This window comes from Cavia porcellus, unplaced genomic scaffold, assembly GCF_034190915.1.
Source record: "Cavia porcellus strain 051 isolate PalLab524CR breed Dunkin Hartley unplaced genomic scaffold, mCavPor4.1 scaffold_7, whole genome shotgun sequence".
Taxonomy (NCBI): domain Eukaryota; kingdom Metazoa; phylum Chordata; class Mammalia; order Rodentia; family Caviidae; genus Cavia; species Cavia porcellus.
This window is the reverse complement of record NW_026947490.1, coordinates 35,322,147-35,343,988: the sequence shown is the minus strand read 5'-3', so window position 1 is coordinate 35,343,988 and position 21,842 is coordinate 35,322,147. Positions and strand designations below refer to the sequence as shown.

Sequence of the window (21,842 nt, the reverse complement as noted above, 5' to 3'; positions counted from 1 at the left end):
CCTATTTTCTTACTATGTCAAAGATTTCAGCCTTCGTTACCCTGTGTTTTTCAGGACTTAATATGTTAGGATTTCCTAAAAATCTTTGAAACTATTTCTGTCCACTTTACTTGTGGTGTCAGTAAAGTGAATAAAATATCTTCAATGGACATCTAATATTTTTGTGAATTTGGTTTCTTTCTCATGGTTTCACCTTTTACAGAAAATAATGGTGTGTGTAATTTCTCAGAGGTTTTAATACATTTTTATTGTCTGTTGTTTTACAAACAATTCCTATTCTTATAGAAAGTTATTTACTATAGTCATTAAACATCATCTTCATTTTTTTTTCTGCTACCAATGATCAAAGTCACAACCTCAAATTTGCCAGACAGGTGCTCTGCTGAAGTCGTATATCATTGGACAAAGTTTTCATTTTTGACAGTAGTAGAGAAGTTTAAATTCTGTTTGATCATCCTGATTTTTCACTTTTTTCAAAGGAAAGCTACTCTGAAGATGACAGCATGAGACAGGTAACATGCTTAGCAGTGAAATTCTCCTGTCTTCCGCCAGAGGGAGACACACACAGTGCATCTCTTCAGATCTTCTTTGTGTCCAGTGGAGAATTTCTTCATCAACCTCCTTATCTTGAAAGAACATTCTTTGCTCAAAAGAAAAAAGAAACCCTCCTCATCCATAGCTGTGTGAGGTGTGGTCCGCATGGTGTGAACAGATCTCCATGACTCATTCCTCCTGCAACTACATTAGGACCCGTGACCTACATCTCTCTACTTCCCCAACACAGCTCTGCTTTACAGCAGTCACCAAAATGGTGCTGCACACTTGAGATCTGCAAAGAGCCTGAGAGTCAGTGTTTTCAAAGAAGGGGAAAAAACATAAAACGGGAAGTAACTGTTGAAAAAGAAAGAGAAACTGGGAAGAGAGAGGAGAAAATAAGGGAAAAGCTAATACATACACATACGCAAGATAGTTAAGATAGTTATACTACTAATTTCTTTTAGTTCACTGAAAAGCATGATTTGAGCTAATATGGCTTGGACAATTAAATGCTTATATCTTGTACTGTAAGTGACTAATTTAAAGATAATAACATTCAAATTATTAACCATCTTTACTCCTCTTTTACCTCATTTTGATATTTTGTTATTTTCTCTTTACACTGAAATTTTTTTTTAAAAAAGCAATAAAAAGACACAGCAGAAAAAGAAAAGACACAAATGCTATCTACAGGTGTGTTACTCTAACGTGTGTCAATCAGCTAGATGGCAGTTTTTACCCTGTAGTTGTATGAATGACAACTTCTGTACCTCAGTTACACTAAAGTCTCGTCAGTAATATGGTAATAAGGCTCACAATGAAGCTGGACAATATGTCACTTCAATTATAAAATCTCAAGGTGAATTGCTCTTTAACTTCCTTCATTTAATATTCTTAATGTGTAAATATTGTACTAAATGTTTACATCAAATGAGGGACGGGCATCTCTTGCAGTGAGAGAGTGTTTTACCCTTATGGTGTGTTCAAGGAATTCATTAAGGGACCATGTTAGGGAAGTTTAAATTGTGCTTACAGACAGCCTGATGTACACATATGTATAATTGTTTATTTTTATTTGATAAATAAAAGCTATGACAGGTGTCACTTTGTGGTTAGAGCTATCCTGTCCTTTGACACCTACATCTCCTCCCCAGGCGGTGCAGTCCTGGGCCCTAACACATCAGCTGTGCCTGATTCATCCTCCTCTCTCTCTTCTGGGCACTGGTGCTATTGGCACCCAGCCACGATCTCCTTGTGTCTAGTGATGGCTCAGGTGACTGCTGTGCACCCATTGCCATGTTTTGGGAGAAGGACCTCTCATGTTGTGTGTCTTAGTTGCTTTTTACTCATTGCTGGGACAAAATACCTGAAGCCCAAAGTTGGGAAGGAAAGGTTTATTTCTTACAGTTTTTGGAGGTTTCAGTCCATACTCAGTTGGCTCCAAGGCAGGCTGGCCTGGCTGGGCCGCAGTTCATGGCCTGCAAACAGCAAGGAGGAAACAGGCAAAAGAGAGCAAGACACACCTTCTTCCTGCCATTACATCACATCTGGCTCCACCCTTATGTGAGTGTAGTAATGACACCATCAATCCAAGCACCATACAATGGACCAATCACAAATGCATAATGCAAATGCATGAGGCCAGGAGACCACTGATATAAACAATGACATTGTGCAAAGCACATCTAAATGTTCCCATCAGCTGAGGTGATTGACAAGTAGAAAATATCTCCAGAACATTTTCTCCCACCAGGATCCAAATAGCCCAACATTGCCATGAGTTCCTCTGTCAACTTATTTTATTGAAGTTGAAGTCTACTGACACTGCTTCTACAATTTGTGCACGGTGTTGTTTTCAAAGATGTTAGTGTACCAAAAAAAAAAAAAAGCCTAGAAGATGGTAGATTAAAACTCAGGAGCGTAACACAGCCTCTCCAGGACCAGAAAGCCAGACGCCTAGAATACAATGACTTACAGAAGTGAAAAGGAAACACAGCCATGGGAATCAAAGAAAAGCAATCAAAGAAAACTGGCAGTCACAGAGAAACTGGACAAGCTAAACACAGTGCAGAGAAAAAAAGAAGGCAGCCTGGAATGCTAACTCCAACCTCTGAGAAGGAATCCTGTCTTTGCAATCACGAGGTAAATCTGGCCAGGTTTGAAGGTCTCAGGGAGAAATAATGGACTGAACTGGCAATGCTACCCCAAGAAAATTCTTTGGCTATTGCGAACTGTTAATACAATGTTGGGATTTACTCTGAAAATAACTTCTTCCATGTGGTTTGTTAGAGTTGAAATAGAAATCCATTGTAGCCTCTATCATATGTAAAAGTTACTAATCATGATGTATTTGGGGAACAGGTTAATTGCTTAGGACTAAACAGTTCCAGAAATGAAAAGCTATGATGTAACTACATTCAGGGTTTCTGGGTCACCCTCCCATACCTGCTGGGTGGGAAATACCCAGAAGTGTCAATCACAGATATGGACTCCTTGAGAAGTTTAAGCAAAGCTGAGCTCTGTTCAGGTATGACTTAGTGGTGTGTGCCTTTCATGAAAAGATGTGCTGTTTGCATGCAATTTTCTAAGTGATTCACCTGTCAAAGTGCTGGCATTAAGCCCAGCAGAGTCCCTGATCCCACCCCTTGCAACCTAAGAAGGTACAGAACTTGGAGACCTGTTTGTGTTTCCCATATGCCAATATGGTCAAGGACATGCTTCATCTTGGACAGTGGCCATTTACTTGGGTGTATGGACAGAGAGAACTCTGGGGCAAGGGGGTTCACAGGACTACAGAGCATGAAGCTGGGTGAAGATAGCAGTGACTTGGGGCACAAAGGGTCACAAACACTAAGAGTTGTTAGGATGAATACAGTCATTAAACAAGATACTACATCATTGATTGACACTGCCCAGTAGGAAGTGTGGGGCAGGACTCAGCACACACACAGGAGAAGAGGGTAGGAAAGAATAAGCTCATGCTGTGACTCACTGCTCCCTCAGTATCTGTGTATTCCATCCTACTGACCTTGGGAAGAAACCACCCACCCAAACACAAAGGGGAATTTGTTTGTTGTTATTGTTGTTTTGTTTTTCTTTTGTCATTATTTTTACACTTTTTTCTTTATTTCTTTATTTTTTGTAGTACATTTACCCTAAGAATACTATTTCTTTTATTCTCCAATTTGGTATTTTATCTTACATTTCTCATCTCCTTCTTATCAAGCTTTTTGAATTCTTTCCACAGTTAATGATGCTAGAGTTGATGCATTGACTAGATTTTTTCTGAATGTCAAATTTGGTTCCTCTTTGTGTCTATATTGCTATGATAGTTCAGTTTTCTAGGGTTCATGATGGCTTAGGTATGGCTTTTATTCATTCTGTGACACGTTAATACATGAGTAGTTTAGGCTGTATTATTTTCACTGAGTTCCTTATTGCTAAGGGTGGCATGATAATCCTGTTCAATGGTTTTTACTGTAGTTTAATAATGATCTTTGTATCAGAAACAATAGTGCAGTTGTTCTGTCTTCTCTGTGTGATGGTGAGGATCAAACCTCCATCAGAGGGCTGGACATTATGAAACTCTTCAAATATTTGGCTGAATAGTTTGAACATGTGTATTAACCCATATGCATATTGAAAATCAAAACACATCTCAGGAAAGCATATTTATTTCCAAGTCTTCGCCACTATGAGTATGCAGTGAGTGTTCTCTCTCACCAGTTCAGTTCCCCGCTGCATGTGGATCCTTCTCTAGCTGTGTGGAGCCTGGAATAGTGGAATTCTGAGGGCCAGCGAGACCAGGTGACTTAAGTTCATGCAGATGAGATTTTCCACTGTGCAATCCTGAGGTTTGAAGATAGGAGTTAGTGACAAAGAGGTCAGAAAATACAAATATCACCCCAGGATTCCTGAAAATCCACACAGGGCACCTGCTTCCCTAAAGAAGATTTTACCTTGTGATGCAGCTCCATAACTGAGAATTCTCTTACTCCCCAGACTTGGAGTCTGACTGGATTTGTGATAGACTGAGGGTCTCCATTTCTCAAGACAGAGAAAAAAATGTGTAAATCACTGAAGGACCAGAGCCTTTCTTCTGGGTTCCACAGCCTCACATCTTACCATCATGACACAACTCCACGGCCATCCATAGGAGCCCTTTCTCAGTGGCATCTTCAGCCTCACTGCACTCTGTAAATTTAGAACTTGGGTCTTAGTCACCTTGCAATAAAGGTTGGCTGAGTTCAACGAGCCCAGAACTGGCAATGAATGTGTTTTCATATCTGGAAATAACTGAGCACTAGGAGCTCTTGCTTCCTGTGAAACAGGACAATGCACACTGGTTGTCCTGTGCTGGGGACCACAAATTCACATGGCTCATTTTGAATAGTTTCCTATGGGATAAGATGGAAATTTGGGATTACTGCTACCACCCATCTGAGATTTCCCATTGACTCTTCTAAGGGTAGGATCATATATGCCCTCTTGAGTCATCCTGGGATTATACTCCAGGACAGGTTATTCTTACATTTCATCATCTATGCTGTCTTCAGTCTGAGTCTCCAACCGAATTGGAATCTTTCACTAGCCCTGGCTATCACTACAAACACCTCATAAATAGTGGCTGTTCTGGAGTGTCACAAGAGAACCCATCAGGAGGCACTGACTTCCCACCCATAAGTATTATTAAATTTGTCCTTGCATTTTATTTTCCTTGCCATACTCTTAAGACAGACAATCAGGACTCTTGGTAGGGTTCCTGATACTTCTGGAGGTAAATTTCCTCATTCACTAGTTGAAAACCCATGGTCCAAATATGAAACTCTGGTCCTCAGGGCTCCTAAAATTTAGGTTCATGGAGGGTGAACATTAGGGCCTGCAACCAAGCCTGGGTCCTGGTGTCCATTATCCGTGTAACCTCATTTTAAGTGATCAACTCATGATTTGAAACACATACACTGCTACACACACACACACACACACACACACACACACACACACACATCTGTATTTTACATGATAGAAATATTAGGATTCCTAAATTTAGCATATCTAGTTTATAGATGTATAAATCCATGTAGAAAACTATAATAAACATGTAAAAGTAGAATTAGTGAATAATGTGAAAAACGTGGATAGAAATTCAAACATATAAAATATATATACTTTGAGCACAGTCATTATATATGTGCTCCTAGGACACACATACCATGTAATTTCCTGACTTCTGAGTCTCTGCCAACATGATTTACTTGAACAAATGATCTTTCATGCTTTGCGTGTTATAAAATATATGAACTGAGTCAGGACTTAAAATTCAATCTGTGCAGTAAAGTCCTTACTCTAGTGCAGTAAAAACAAAAAAAGAGAGAATATGCACAAACATTCTTTGATATAAACTATGTAGATCTTGATATAATAACATGCATCTCTATATATAATAATAATTAAGGTGGGTATGCAACTGAAAATTAATTGGGCTTGATATATATTTCATCAGTAAATCCTAGGGAGAACATTAAAACGTTTTTGGAAGATAATATAATATGAAGTACTAGTGATACACAAAAACCAGTACCTTCACTGTATAACAAATTATTATTCAGAAAACATAAAATCATCAAATCTTAACTTACAAAGTCTATAAAATATGGAATCATAGTACAATCTTCTTGTGAATATGAAATGTTCAAATTTATAAAACTTTGAAATATTTGTAAAGTTCATCAATTTTCAGCATCTTGAATAGAAAGATTTGACACTAAAAATTTATTCTCTGTAATTATTGCATAAATGTTATAAAATTCTCTGAAATCAGGGGTATAATTACTTATGTTTTTTGAGGGAAATTTCAAATGTCTTTCAGTTTTGACAAAAATTGTTATGTTGTATGAAAAAAAGAAAACAATGATACACAATTATTAAACCCAAATGCATAACAGAACTAAATAGCACTGTACTACAGACCTCTTGGGCAGAAAACCAAGAGACGTGAGGAGCAGTGCTGACCTCTCCCCAGTCGCAGGTGTGCACTGAGCATAGAGGCCCCATAGGAAACAGGAGGGGCTGTGCCCTATGATGCCCTTAGCCTGGTGCTTCTCTCTGCAGGAGCAGTTGCACTGCCCTGCAGTCAGACCCAGAGAGGCTGAGCAGCCTCCTGTTTGTGTCACACAGGGCTCTGGGAACCCAGCTATGGGGAGGGCCTGCAGCAGAGAGTGAGGAGTGCAGAGGTGATCAGGCACGAGGGGGGAAGAAACCACCCTAGGAGAGCCATTTAATGGAGAGAGAGTTCTCTCCAGACCACACCAGACTTCTCTGCACCCAAACCTTATGACCTTCCCAGTGGATGAGTCACCCAACTTGGGTTCAGAACTTTCTCTTAGAACCACCCCGGGATATAGAATTCATGTCAAAGGCCCACGCACTGCCTGCACTGATGGCTCTTTCTTGTGCTCACATCCTGGCTGCATCTTGGGTCCTTCTCTGACTGCAGTGAGCCTGGAAGAGCAGAATCCTGAGGGCCACCAGGACCAGGCCAGACAGGCCAATCTGGATGAGATTCCCCACTGTGTAATCCTGGGGCTGTGAGGCTGGGATGGGGACAAAGAGGTCACACAGGTCAGGACAGAGCAGAAACTCCCCTGGTCTCTGCATGTCCACTGCACTCCTGGACATGACCTGATACCTGTGTCCAGCCTCATAACAAAATTCTCCTTCCTCACCTGTCTTGGGCTCTGAGCTGTTCTGTGATGGGCTGATGGTCTCAGCTGCTCCTAGGAACCAAGGAAGACAACTGGGACATGTGAAGCTTTGGACAGACATGAGCCTCTCCCTACCTCCACATCCTTGTGTCTCAATACCATAACAAGCGTGATGCAGACTCTTAATGAGCCTTTGCTGCTGCAGCAGTGTCACCTCTGGTCACTTAGACTCATCAGCCTGCATGAGCTCAGGACTTGCATCTGAATCACTTTGGAGCAAAGTTCAGCTGATTTCACAAAGGCTAGAATTCATGAGAAAAGTGATCTCCAATTCCTAAATAGGCACGCTGGTGAGCTCAGTGCTCAGTGTGGGACACAGGATGATGTGAGTGACCTCCCCTGGAGAGGAGTTTCCTGACCACCACTGAGAACCCAGGGTTCAGGGGTGAGGACTGATCCTCAGGACCCCAGAGCATCAGGAGCACAAGGGGTGAAGTCTGGGGGACCCCCTTCCCCACCCAGCCAGGTCCCCTGGTGCCTCCTCCTCCTCCCTGTGACTTCTGCTAACTCAGCATCACATAGTTAGAAACACCTTCAGTGCGATGCACACACAAAGATACTCATGTGTGTAACTTAGTGTGTGTTTGTGTGTGTTGCACATGGCAGTAGTGTCAGTGCTTCATGGAAACAGAATGGCAATCTATGTTGAATGACCAATAATAAACAATGAAGAATGTATTGATGAAACAACATTGAGAATATGGATCAAAAGCGATAGATATCAAATATAAACACAGCTGTATACATGGCAAATTATGCATTAGTACCTATTTAGATTGTGGTGGAGACATGTATGGCCACATGCATGCATATTTCAATCAAGAGCATTGGTGGCCAAGTGAGATTATAAGAAATATAATTTCTATTTTAGTGTACTCGGCAGTAACCTGAACACATGGTTTGAAAAACTGGAGGGGAGGAGAGAATAAAAATCAGGAGACCGGGGCTGTAGCTCAGTAGCATACCACCTTCCTGGCAAGTGCAAGGTTCTGATTTCAATTCCTAGTATCAGAAGGAAAGAAAGAAAGAAAAGAAAAGAAAGAAAGAAAGAAAGAAAGAAACAAACAAACAAAGAAAAAAAGAAAGGGAGAAAGAAAAATACGGTATAGAATAAAAATATTAAACATGATACCCGTTTTGTTTATAGTGTTATTATTCATAAAATAGAAATCACAGAATTTACTTTCAAATAATTAAAATGCTTGATTGTTTTAAACATTTCTTATAAATGTTAATAACTCTTATGAATACAACCTTGAAATATTTCTAAAGTTCATTAATAAAGCTCAAGTAAAGCATCTTAGATAATGTGTGACATTGTTATATTGTTGTATAATTGATATACAAATATAATCTATTCCTAGGCAAACAGAAATGCAGGTAATTGTTATTGAATGTATAATTCCCCATGTCTGTAAATCTTTTTCCACAGAAAAGTATTGTTTTGCATTTACAAAAACAGAACAGAGACAGTGTCACCCCCACCCATGCAGACAGAACCATGGCAGAGCAGCTGACTCTGGGATGGGGGCATCAGAAGGAGTGGGCTGGGCCCTGTCCTCTCCCTCAGTCTAGTCCCACTTCCTCTCATCTCACCTGTGTCCCCTTGCATCCCTCCTTGCCCATTAGCTTCATAGGAGACATCAGAGTGAGATCCCAGGCAGGGAGCTCCAGCCTGCATCAGCCTCCTCATGGGAGGACACTCCCTGTAGACCCTCTCCTCCATCATTGTGCTCTGGGGTCTCAGACCAGTGCTGGGGACAGGACATAGAGTGACTTTGTGGGGCAGAGAGCCTTACTGGGCCATGAGGTCCTGAGGAAGAACTGGTGGTACCACTTCAGGTCAGCTTTGGGTCCCAGGTGATACAGAAGGAAGGGGCATATGGGCACTGAGCCTGGGGAGTCTGGCTCCAGCCTCCTTCTCCCACAAGAACTGAGTGCCCTGAGCTGCAGGGAAAAAATCTGACTGCTGCTGCTCTGCCTGGCACCCTGTGCCACTGTCACTGCCACTGTCACTGCACAGAGGGATAAGACCCCTGCAGGGTCACATCCTGGAGTCTCCCCTGGCAGGCTGCCTCTCTAGGACTCACAGCAAAGTCAGAACTTAGAGGAACTTAGATGGGGGTCAGGCCACTCCTTCATACCTGGAGGCCCACACAGGAGGGGCTGGCCCCAGTCAGCATCTCCAGAGGAGGCTGCAGCTGCCCCACAGCTCAGCTCCTGCCCAGGACCCCTCCCAGCAGCACCCTCACTCTCCATACTAGGGTCTTGGCTCCATGGAGTGAGGGGCTGATCCTCAGGGCCTCCTAGGAGGGATGGGGAGGTGAGAGGCTGGGCTCCTGGCTCCCCACTTCAGCTGCTGCTCTTTTTCAGGCTGGACCTCAACATCCCCCTCAGTTTTGAAACCACTCCATGCAGCCCTGATTCTGAGCCTCTGGGAATCTGCATTTCTGTCCCTCTTCTCTGTCCCTTGATAGCAGCGGAGCCAAGACTGGAACCAGTACTGAAATGGGCTGAGCAGCTGCCTGCAGCCTGGACACAGGACACTGGGACAGGGCCTGGGACTCCTGATATGGAGCTGGGCACTGAGGATGGAGAAGGGGCTTATCCTAGGAATGAGGACTCCAGGGGCTGTGGGGCAGGGCTGCACCAGGATGGACCTCTGCCCTCTCCTCTGCCTGTGTTGCAGCCTCTCCAGACAAGCTTCTGCTCATAGAGCATGGTGTATAAGAAATCATTTTTCTAGGAAGAGTCCAACTTTGTCTACTTTTCCCAGAGTCCCTCACACCAAACCAGTCCAGGGCTGTGCTGAGAAACCACCAAAGTGACCCTGAGTTCAGTCACTCAGGAGTCACAGGAGGCTCACCTGAGACTAGAAGCTCCAGGGGTTCACTGGGCTGTGACAACAGATATGGATCTGAGTCTGGAGAGCCATAGCACCTGTAGGTCCCCCCGAGGGCTGAGCTTGCACCTCCCATGGAGAATTCTGCCTGAGACTGCTGAGCCCGGGGCTCTGATTTCAGACACAGTGGGGCATCAGTTGCCCCCTCCTTGGACAGAAGGAATCCATGACTGACACAGCAGGGTCACGTTCTCTCCTGAGGACACCGTGGGTCCAGGCTACACCAAGAGGGAGGGTGTGGCAGGGAGCTGTCCTGGAGAGAATGAGGTGGTGAGGGGCTGCTCCAGCTTGTTCTGAGCTGAGGCCTCAGCAGAGCTGTCTCTGAGGACCCTTGCTCTCTGTCTGGCTCTGTTTCCTCTGACTCTGTCCCTCCTACCCTCCCTGTCTCTCTACCCCAACACTGCAGCCTCACCTTGGTCGTCACCTCCTGGACTCCCCTAGCAGTATCTGTGCAAAGTCTGGGTCCCTGACCAAGCCCTGTGTTCCTCACCTGCAATCAGAATGTCCAAGGGGTAAAAAAGGACCAAGGATTCAAAGGACAGGCTCTGTCCACCATAGCAACATAGTGGACCCCATGAAAGACACTCCCAGGACCCAGGGGGAAGTCAGCCTGAATGTGCCCAGGCTGGGGCTGCTGGCCAGGGCACTGTGTGAGAATGTCTGCCCCTTTGTTAGACAGAGTGAATCTGAAACAACCGGGGTCAGAGCGAAGCCTGAGGGTCAGGCTGTTTTCAGGGTGCAGCACAGAGCCCTGCTGGGTCAGAAGAGAGGGCTTCCTGGACAGCACTAGAGGGAGGAGGAGCCGGGCTGAAGGGCTGCTTCCTGCCACAGCCCTGCCCTCCTGTGCTGCCCTGTGAGTCATATTTAGGTTTCTAACTCTGTGGATGTCCTGACCAAAACTTTCTTCTAGGAATCCTCTGTAGTGGGGTCCCTGACAATTATTTAGGAGTAAATTATTATTGGATCAAAGTAGAGACTTCCTTACCTGATACCAGGAGTTCCAGGGCATCACTTGGCTCTGATAACACCTAGAATTGGTTCCAGTAACTGGTGTAGCATCTGAACGTCCACCTGTGGCTTGGAGTCACAGAACCCACGTGGAACAGGGCCTAGACTTGCTCTCTGGGGCCCCTTTGTGAGTCCAGGGTCTAGGAGAGCTTGTCTCCTCCTTTTTTAGTCAGAATGAACCTGTCAAATCCCAGCTTTGAGCTACACTGGAGGGTGACACTCCCTCCTGAGGTCACCACAGGGCTGGGCAGGGCTGAGAGCCTGGGTTTGCTGTAGATTCCTAGGAGACAAGGAGGCAGCGTGTGAAATGGACTCACACCTCCCACACTGTCTCCAGGGCTGGACAGTGAGGGGACACCCCTGAGAGCAGACCCCTTCCTGAGGGCAGAGGATAGGGAGGGGACTCTGAGGGTCCTCTCACCTTTCACCACCAGTTCCAGGGCATCACTGTGCTCTGACTGGCCAAAAGGGGCTCTGTAGTAATAGTGATATAACCCTGTGTGGTGCTCTTTCACAGATAGGATGGAGAACTTGGCCACATCCTTGAGTTTTAGTGATGTTTTTCTTGTACAGGGCACTCACTTTCCCTCTTTGTACAGCCAATATTCCTGAGCTCCCAGGATTCCCTTACACCAGAGGGTCACCCTGTCTCCCCATGTGATCATAGATCCTGTCCTAGCCCAGAGCCTGGGTTTGGGCAGGGTCCCTGCTGGAAAATCACAGCTGGGTCCCAGCACCTTCCTCTTCCCCTCAGATCCCAGCTCTTAGCCCCAGTATCCTCCAGACCTCCCAGCAACATCTCACACCTGCTGTGCTCCATCCTCAGTGCCTGGGGTGCCCTTGTCTACAGGAGGAGAAGGAGATACCCTGACAGCTGGGGACACTCTCACCTGCATGCACTGGGATCCTGGTGCCCAGACTCAGCCCTGGAAGAGAGTTGAGGTTTGCCTTGGAGCCTGATCAGGTCCTCTTCTCCCAGGAGCCTCCTCCACCCCTGTTCTGATGGACTGTGACTGGACTGCAGGTTGCAGACTAGGGGTTCCCATCTCCACATTCCATTCTCACCGATGCAAAGCAGGGTTGTGAGTGTGGTGGTCATGGTCTCTCCTACCTCGAGATGAGAGTGTGTGGAAACCACAGTGCTTGACACACTATGTTTCACAGCTGCCCTGGTTTCTGCCCTTCATTGAGTGGGCACGTCAGGAGCCCCGAAGGAAGCAGAACTGACATCCACTGACACCTGGACTGCTTTTTCCCAGGTCTCATCCAGGCTGGGCTCCAGACTGATGTGGGGTTTTGCATCCTTTCCACGTGTTCCTCAATGATCCTCTCCTCACTGAGGGCCAGAACACAGCAGCCAATACACCCAGACCTTTCACTGCTGAACTGCTCCAGGCCACAGTCACCCTGGGTTGGGCCTTCCTTTCAGAGTCTCCCAAGGATCTCGTCCATCCCTCAGTCCTTCCACCTGCATGGCAAAGTCATCCTTGAAGCAATCACCCTCCCCAGCCATGGAGATGATACAGCTAAGGTGCAGGTTCCTGCTGCAGGTAGAGGAGAGCAGAGGCACACTGAGTCTTCACAGAAGGAACCTCCATGCAGGTCAGGGACAGGGAGGAGAGATGCCCACAACACCAGACAGGGTGCAGGGCATTAGGGAGACTCAGGTGCTTAGCAGCAGTGAGACAAGATTTCTCACGGGAGAAGGAAGTCAGTTGCATTAATGTGACTGAAAATCAACTCTTACAAGTATGAACTTGCTTCTTTTGAATTTTTCTAGTTCCCCGATAAATTGTTTATTTGAAATCATTCCTAATTTTAACAAATCTAAAAGATACAATTTTATGACTTTAAACTTGTTTTTTAATTACTACTTTTGGTTCATTGCATGCATTTCTATTTTGTTATAACTTGTTTGCCATGGATTTAACTCAGGCCCCTAGGAAGGTACCCTGGAGCTGAGCTGCACCCCAATCCCTGTTAAGTTTTATGTTGGTGCAGCTTTTCTCTAAGATGCCCAGGACGACCCTGCCTCCTCTCCTCTCACAGGTCTTTTTAGATTTTTCCTTTGCGGTTGCTGTGAGACTCACAGCAGACCTGCTGCACTGTAACTAGTCCATTCCACTCTCAGAAGTCTGCTTCAGGAGAGTCTGTCTTTTATTCCTGGTCATACACTGTGTTATTGCTTAGTTACCTACTTTAAGTCACTTATCTGCTACAACATTTTATAGCTATGGTTTTTTAAAGTTTATTTTGTTGTTTAATTTTTTTGAGACATAGTCTCACTATGTAATTTACCTTGGAATTTAACTTATTTATGTAACCCAGGTTCACTGGAGCTCATGGTGATCCTCCTGCCTCAGCCCCCATCTGTCGAGAGATCCAGACACAGAGTCAGTGAGTTATCTGAGCTCCAAGTCCTCTTGACCATGAAAGAAAACTGTCCAGAACACAGGAATACACTAAGTATTTTCCTCTCCTACTAATGAAGAAGCGAAGGCAAAAGTAATGACTTTACTTTATTAGTGGTGTGGGTCTTCCCACTAGGAAGGCTTTCTAACCCAGCATGCCCTAAGGTCAGGCCCAGGACTTGCACATTTCATGTGTGAGGTTGAGGGTGATGGAGGCCACTTACTGTGCTCCCCTTTGCTCCTGAGGCCTTGGGTTCCACCAGCCAATAGGCAGCATATAGTGGTGGCTTAAATCTGTAGCAATATCAACATTTATCTATATCTTTAACATCCGCGGTTATGTCTTCTACACCTGCACCCATTATTCCAAGAAACATACCCGACCTGCAGAGCTGTCCCTGCTCCTTGTCCCAGCATTTCTGAGGGGACTTTCCCATGTCTATCAGCCCATCAGCACCTCCTGCTGCTCTGACATAGCCCCCAATCTGGCCTTCACACTGTATCACATGGCCCCATGCTCCCATCCCCTCTGAGTTCATGGGGAGCTGGTTTCCCTGACCTGAGAACCAGAGGTAGGATTTTCCAAGTAAGTCAGTCAGACATCATGAGTCCTCAGACAGAGGTGCTGTGAGGTCAGCCATCCCATACTCATCAAAGACATCATATCCAGTGAGGAAGATTTGCAGCCCCCCTGCTGGTTTTCTTCATTGTTATTTTTTTGTGCTTGGACAAAATAACTCACACCCACAAGTTAAGGGAAAAATGTTTATTTTACTTCTGGTATACAAGTTTCAGTTCATGGTCATCTGATTCCAAGGCCAAGTGATTCCGGAGAGGAACAACAGTCCATGGTGTGCCTGGCAGAAAGCAGCAAATGTGGTGAGGGGTTTGGGGAGAATATGTGATTATAGCCCATGCACATGGTGACCACATCTTCCCATCAGGCTTCAACTTCCAACAAGACATCTGGCTGTAAACCCATCTGTGGAAGACTCTAGGTCACACAGCCATGATCCAGTACCATGATCCAGGCTCCTCCCCAAAGCCACACTTACACTGCCTGAGTCTTTGATGATCATCACCCTGACCTGAGATTGAGATGTGTGCAGACTCTCTTCCAGCGGATGAGGTTCTGTACACCAACTTGAAAGTTGTGCAGATTCAGGAAAAGTGACAGAGCTCACCTGCTCCAGTCAGGCTGGCTGATTACTGAATCTAGCATGGAGCAACTCTTAGGGACACATGACTCCCAGGGTCAGTGTTGGTGGTGAATGAAGCACAGTGCTCCTAGAGTGGACACAGAGGATCACTCAGTGTGGTGATGGTTTATGTGCACTGAGTAAAAGGTCAATATCAGCTCCTTCACTGGACAGTGCTCCTCATCCACCCAATTTAAACCTCACCTTCTCTCAGGTCTAAGGATGCTGCAGTACAAGCAGGATGTGGTTCTTACTGCAGGAGCAACCAGCCTATCCCACCAGGCATGAGAAGTGGTGCTTTGCTGGCACCTGCACTGGGTTCTATAGATGATCTTCATGTTGGGCCAGGGAGGACTCTAGCATTTTTTGAAGTTTGCTGCATACTGGCTCTTAGTTGATCAGTATAAAATGGAACTAACTGGACACATATGTCACCTGCTGACAGAGCAAATGCAGCCCTAGTTCAGGAACATCTCACAGCAGAAGCCGTGGGCCCTCAACACAACCAGGGACACCTTTACTTCCTGCACTCATGGTGACAGTGGATGGGCTGAGAAGATGGAGCCCACACTGAGACCACTGGAGCTGGGCACTGGGTAAGAGATCTCTCTTACCTGGATGGCACCCTGCAATTCAGGCAAAATCTCTCAGGGAAAAAGAATGGTGAGAAAGCCGTCCATGTGGTACAAGAGCAGCTGTGGCAGGAGCCAATGCTACTCTGCCTGTGGACTGGAGCCCTTTACTCTATGACCTCAACTCCCAGGTCCCGCACACCAGGCAGCACAGTTCCTTCTCTCCTTCCTAATTCTTGAGGCAAATATACCAATTTTTCTTTAGTAATCAGGAAGCTTCTTCCAAAGCTTTTTGCATTTCTTTCTAGCTCAATTGAGGGATTACCCTATTATTTGAAATTGTGATCCCCTATTGAAATTCAATAGAAATTTTTAAATCATCTGTTCACGTTAGCACAGATGAACATGCAGTACACTTTTCCGGTATATGCAGTAAAATACACCAGTCATCTAAAGTACTCATGCACCTTGGGCCAACCCTACCTCGCTCATGTTTTTAGACACAAGAGTACATTGTTTGCTAGTGTTTAACCCAGGAAGTCCTGTGCTCTCATTTTCCTCTAATGAAAAGTGAGGGACAGTTACTTGTGGTAAAATTATCTTCCCCTACTGCCTAAGCTGAGACATGTTCCTTCTGCATTTATTATTTCTGCATTATTTGTTTTCTTTTCAATGGTTTCATAAACTTTATTAGATTTTATGAAACTTTTGTATTTATACTGTGTGAATTCAATTTCTATTGGCTGCTTTGATCATTATTTACTTCTTTGTCAAAATTAATGCCATCATTATGGAAACAAAAATGATTGAATGTTTTGTATTTTTCTATTTCAATTTATTTAAGACTTTCATTTACTTTAAATTATAGTTATATCATGAATTTGGTGTATGTTTTTAATCTTATAATAAATGTGATCACTTTGTTATGTCCTTGGCTGAGTCTTAGTTAGTGTAAAAATTAACTTGTTAAATACTCAGATGTGTTGGTGTAGCCACCTCGGACGACAGCATGAGGTGATGTCTAGAACACCTCAGTGTCCCACACCACAACCTGTGGCTGCTCATGGTCTTTAGCTGAGTGTGCACGGGGCAGCTCCTGTCCCTCCGGAGGCCCTGATGTGCTAAACCTTGCACACTGGGGTCTCACTGATGGAAGACCAGGCAGGTGTACACATTGGGCACAGCTATAGGCTCCTTTTCCTGGAAGAAAGGGGCTCTGGTTGGCCCCTACCTGGGCATAGGTCAGTCTATGGGGACCTTGAGTCAGCTGTCTGGGGAAAGAAAGAGTGGGGATGAGAATGAGGTGCAGGCTGGAAAAGCCTAGGAAGCTGCCTGTGATGGAACTCACCCATCTATCCCTCTGCCTGTTCTCTGCTGAAGGTCTGTCCCTCAGGTCCAGGAAATGCCTTGACTTGGGGAACAAGGGGAGATCCCCCCCACACCTACATCTGGAGGCCTGCACTTATGTGTAGGTCACTTTCTGGGAGTCCTGATGCTCTGGGCTCTGCAGCAGGTAGACAGTGACAAATGCTGTTCCTTGACTCTGCAACGCACCATCAGTCAAGCAGAGTGTCAAGCAGTGAGGCTTCCACTGAGCCTCTCTTGGCGCTTGGTGCATGAAGGGACTCTGCTCACTGGGACAGTGGTGAGAGTTGGCTGGAGCTCTCAACTCTGAGATATCAAGTGCACTTGGGTGAGCATGGTGACTGCTCCCCTGACAGGAGGCTCAGGGTCCTCACACCAGGAAGCGCAGGGACACATGGGCCCATGGGCCCTGTGTTCAAGTCTAAATCTTCACACGGTCCAGAGCTGCTAGATATCCTGGCAGAGGTGACCTGTGACCAGAGCACTGTGAGCAGACTGCACAGAAGCAGGAAACAGACCTGAAGTGGGAACAGCATCACCTAGTGGATAGATCAGGAGTGGTCCGGAGTCACATGAGCGAAGGGCAGCACTGGGATTGGCTGTGGAACTGGTCTAGGAGTGGAATCTGGAAAAGTCAGGAGGAGCAGGCAGAAGACAGCCTAGAGTGGTGGGGGGTGGGGAGTTTACCTAGGGTTCTGGAGAGAGTTTAGAGGATCAGAACCGGGACAGAAGTGGAGACAGTGAATGTGATGCTCAGGAGGCTTCAGATGGAAACAGGGACTGTGTGAGGAAGTGGATCAAAGGCTGCTTTTTCATTAGTTTGGAAATCTGTTGACTTTTTGCCAAACTAAGATTTAAACAGCTCATATCTGCCAATAATTGCAAGCACTCCAGAAATCCTAAGGAAAATCTAACATAGTATGAGAAGAATGTCAAGAAACTTAGGGGAAAGAACCTACAGAGAACACTGAAACAGGCTGTGGAGAGAATTCCCTCCAGAAATAGATTTGACCATTGTAATTTTGGGTAAGGTTATTGTTGCTTACAGAGAGGAAGGCAAGAGTTGTGAAACTTCTACCAGAGGAATACTGGTTAACATGTTTTCCCCATATACAATGATTGGCAGTTACACTTGAGCATGCAGCAGAAATGTTGAGCACAAAAACGTAAAGATGTTTTTAAGATTTAATCTGTAATCTATTCTCAATCCTCTCAAAGAATAGAATGTACAACATGTACCTCTGAGAGGTTGGCTGCGTGGTACCTCAAAGCTGAGAGTGTTTGCTGCTGGTGCAGCTTCCTTTTAGCACCACTTAAGCTTCAGCAGGCCCAGCTCCATACAGGGTCTGGGAGAGAAATGGTGTGGATGTCTGTCTGTCCCTCCTCACCCTTTCCTCTGCAGCCTAGGCTGTGTGTCCTGTAGCATGTATGGCCTACCTACACACAGCAGGCTCACTGTGTGTGGACTCCTCTTTGCCCACTGACCAGTGTGTGCCCCTCAGCCACAGGCCTCAGACAGCAGAGGAAGCACCATCTCCCTACTGCCGAGGGAGACAAGAGTGACTGGGTCACATTAAATGGTCCTGGGGTCCATGAAGTCTTCCTCTCTCAGGGGTGGATATCAGGGCAATTCCCCAGAATGTGTTCCTGAACCCTCCTGTGGAGGACACCTGGCTCAGAGAGGTGAATGGGAATCTGGGCCTCAGAACACTAATGTTCCAGGTGTGAGAGGCCAGGGAGATCGAGTACTAAACAGTGAATTGTGCCCTGAGGGCAACAGACACCGTGGGATCCACTGCCCCTCCTCACTGAAGCTGAAAGATCAAGGAAAACCGTATTTCCACATTGAGTGTCCCAGAAATATGGGAAATTCTAGGGGAAGGGAACCATGTGCTAAAAGAAACAACTAGAAAACCTTGAGTTCAGAGTAGCAAGCTAGAACATGTTCTTCACAGACAGTGATTCCTGGGAAGAAGAGGGATGAAGAGAGCCTCAGGCAGTCAGCAGAAACCTGCTTTCAGAGGACACAGGGTGCAGAGAACGGCTGTGGCTCCCTGTCCAAAAGATGCTGGGCTCAGAACATGTTCACAGGTTCAGCACTGGGACAAAGTCTCTATCTTTAGCATTTCCAGGAGCACAGGAGGTGTGAGACAAGGCACAAGGGATTCTGCTTATTGTCTGATGCCAAGAGACAAAGTCATCCTGCCATCAGCATCAAATATTCAGGCCTGTGAGTCTTGTATGTGAGACCCAGATCTGTGAAGAAATGGACCTCCAATTCTAAATTCCCACCTTTGACCTAGAGCAGGAGGGAAGATGCTACCAAGGAAAGGAGTAGAATTTCTGCCTTTCTATATCTCAGCCTACACTCCCACGTGCTAATGTGATCACCTGAGTTCTGGTGGATTTGGACACAGAACTGAATTTTAGGTTTTTTCATTTATTCTAATCTTAAAGTACTTTGTATCCATCACTGGGCATTGAGATATTCTATAGCTCAGGTACAGAATACACTTCATCTAAAGTGTTCTTGGATAATTTGTTCTTAGATAATTTGTAGGAAGACATCTGCATCAGGCAGTTTTGGATTATTACAGGAGAGTTTCAGTAAATTTAGCCACCAGCAGAGAAAACTTGAGTGTGGATCATATCCTCACACATCTACCATCACTAATGCAGTCACTGGAGTTTGGATATTACTAAGGGACTCTACAGTTTTTAATATGGTCAAATCCTGTGCTGATTATGCTGCTGTCACCTCAAGAAGAGCAGTGTCACTGTGGAGGAAACCTTCCCAGGAGAGGTCCAGGTCCTTGCCCAAGGTGCTCTGTGGGCTCAGTGTCTGTGGTAGCCTGTCTCCCACATAGGCTTGGTGGATGCTGAGTTCCAGGTAATGCTGGGCTCTTCTGTGAGGGGTGTAGGTTTTAACTTCTTTGTCACCTTCTGTGAGTCTTTGGCTTCAGGGCCTTGACAGGAGTAAGGGAAGGCATAAGAACCCAAGACTGCACCCCTAAAGGAAGCACCATGGGGTGTGCATGGGTTGGCACCTGGTGGGAGAGCTGTCTGCTCAGGGAGCTCCTGTCCCATCCACCATTTGTTCCTATTTATGTTGCGGTGTCATATACCGAACAGTGCTCAGTGATCTTGTTCTTTAGAAATCCACTGTAGAGATCAGAGATCATGGTCCAACCTGTGTGAGCATGGCAGACCACATAGCATCACCATCCCAGGGAAACCAGGACTTTGCCAAGCTAGGAGAAAGACTGTTGTAACCTGGTAGGAAAGCATGGGGACCATGCTTAGAAAGGAAATGTGGAGGGGATTACTCCTCACAGAGGTGACTCCAACACACTGCAGAGACCCAGACTCTGGGTACCACAGGCTCCAGCAGGTGATTGGCTTAGCACAAGGTAAAGAAATTTCAGCTCCCGAACAGAATTAGACCCTCAGGTACTGGAGCACCTAGCATGTGTGCTGCAGAAAATTTACTTGGAAAGCTCCTGTATCACTTGTTCCCACCCCGTATCTTCCACATGGACAGGAGGAAGGGGATAAGAGCCCAAAATGACACCCCCTTGTGTCTGAAGAGTGAGTAGAGTTGGGGGCACAGCATGTGGCACAGAGAATCTGGGCCAGACAACAACCTGGAGAGACAATCACACCAGAGATGACCCGTGCCTATATGGACTCCACACTACATGACTGCCTGGTCTTAAGTGTTGACATGGGCTGATAATGCTGGTCACCAACAGTGCAGAAACAGTCTCTCAAGCCTTCTCCTCCAGCCTGGGTCCTGTGGACCAGATGTCTCAGGACAGAATTTTCCACCATTACCCTCAGTTGCCTTAGCTTCTAGGATTTATAGGACATGGGAGGCTGACTGGTTTGGTGCATGCTGTTTCTCCTGGAGAACAGGAGGCAGAAATTGAGGAGAGGTAGAAAACAAACAGGGTGTGATTGTCTCAGCTCCAGTTCACACTCTGCAAAAAGTTCATGGCTTGCTGCCCACATAGGAAGAGGACCAGCTCCTTTTCACCATAACACACTGGGGGCATGGAGTTGGGAAACTTTCATATGAGGCCCAAGGTTCAACAGCTCTAACCAAAGCCTCAGTGAACCCCCTGCCAAACAATCCTAGTGCATGCACACTGCACATCCCGTACTTCTGCACCCGGAACCACGGGGAGACATTGCTGTGTCCTCACTGCCCTGAGAGACCCAGATGTGATTCTGCTCCACTAGGCAGCATCCCCTGCCACATGAGCACAGTGATCAGTATACAAATACTGACAAGATATCAAATAAAAGTGCTTTATTTATTACATGCATCTTCTCAAAGTTTGCAGTTCAGTAGAGGCTTTTGGTATTGATTTGTCTTCCATTTCCATCTTATTCTGGGTCACTATTTTTAATTATTTGTATATTTCCAGCCTTCCCCTCTACTCTGTCAACCCTTTAAGCCTGGTTCCATGTTCTTTTGTATGATTTACTGGGTTAGCATTCCTTTAAAATCTTTGAAAACTACTTTCTGCTCACTTTGCTTGTGATGCTTGTAAAATGAGTGAAATATCTCCTACGAACAAGTAATATTTTGCAAATGTTTTTGTTGTGCACTGTTCCATTTTCAGAGAAAATCATGACGCATCTAATTGCTCAGAGGCTTTCATAGGTTATTCTGATTAATCCCTATTCTTATGACCAGTTACTTTATCAGAGTTCATTTTTGTTTTGGGGAGGGTTTTGTGTTTTTGGTCCAACAATAGAACTCACGACTTTGTGTTTTCCAGTCAGGTGCTCTGCCACTAACACAATCTCTGGCCCAAGGTTTTAATTTTTAATGGTACTAGAGAAGTTTAAATTCTGCTTAATCATCAAGGTTTTTCACTTTTAACAAAGGAGAGCTGCTCTGAAGATGAGAGCATGGGGCAGGTAGCACAGCAGGCAGTGAAATTCTCCTGTCTTCAACCAGGGGAAGACACACAGTGCGTCTCTTCAGAATTTTTTTCTGCCTAGTGCAGAATTGTTCATCAGTCTCCTTGTCTTGAAAGAGAACATACTTTGCTCAAAAGAAGAAAGAAAACTTC

The 21,842-nt window shown here is 45.5% G+C and overlaps 1 pseudogene; it reads right to left on the bottom strand.

Moving 5' to 3' along the window:
* Positions 1-6,592: 6,592 nt before the first annotated feature.
* Positions 6,593-21,842, bottom strand: part of LOC100718841 (leukocyte immunoglobulin-like receptor subfamily A member 6) — a 31,955-nt pseudogene continuing 16,705 nt past the window's right edge.